General features: G+C 32.8%; 1 non-coding gene across 1 annotated transcript; it reads right to left on the bottom strand.

The window, feature by feature from the left end:
* TRNAA-UGC (transfer RNA alanine (anticodon UGC)) lies at nucleotides 1–73 on the bottom strand. The gene has a single exon. It is a non-coding gene; the product is annotated as a tRNA-Ala (tRNA).
* Nucleotides 74–792: the final 719 nt, after the last annotated feature.

Here is a 792-nt window from a genome sequence, read left to right as displayed (position 1 = left end):
TGGAGATGCAGGGGATCGAACCCTGTACCTCTCGCATGCAAAGCGAGCGCTCTACCATTTGAGCTACATCCCCTCTCGACACTCTTGTTATATACTCATTTTGATAAAAGAAGAGCTAAATAGATACTTTTAAGTAAAAAAAATATCGCCATGTCAATGATGCAATGGCATACTTTTAAGTAAAAAAAATATCGCCATGTCTAAAGTTGCTTAAATCTACACAGAAAATGGGTTTCTATCCTACATCTTCAATCTTCACTCTGATATTTTTTAAAATATTTTGAGTAAGAGACTATTGCTTTTTTTTTTGTTGCACTCTCAATCTCTCATTACATTATGACCAAGTGATGGGATTTTCATGTCAGTGAAGTTTGGTAGCTGAATTTTGGTGGTGTGGGAAGTGGGGTTGGATCAAAGTAATCAATCAAATAAGAAAGAGAAAAAGGTATATATGGTTCAGACGTCTAAATCAGTGAGGTGCACACTTAAATAAGTAGCTAGGTACTCGTATATCATTTTTAATTTCATAAGATCTGACCTACTTGATTAAATTCTCAATCCCAAATCTTTTGATAATTTCCTACAACCTTTGTTTCGTCTTCTTCGATCTGTCACGTCTAACTTTGTTTTCAGAGGATTTGTCTGTATTTTCTAAAGAATTTATTATCCATTCGAGTTTAATTTATCTTAATTAATTCATCTGAATTTGATTTATCTTGAATTTATTGGTCTGGAAATAAAACATAATGAAAACCGAATAAGATTAGGGATGAAATTTTGGTGAACATGAAA

This window comes from Eschscholzia californica, unplaced genomic scaffold (genome assembly GCF_041429995.1).
Source record: "Eschscholzia californica isolate CP2 unplaced genomic scaffold, dmEscCali1.0.p SCAF_2, whole genome shotgun sequence".
NCBI classification, from domain to species: Eukaryota; Viridiplantae; Streptophyta; class Magnoliopsida; order Ranunculales; family Papaveraceae; genus Eschscholzia; species Eschscholzia californica.
This window is presented reverse-complemented; position numbering and strand designations above follow the sequence as displayed.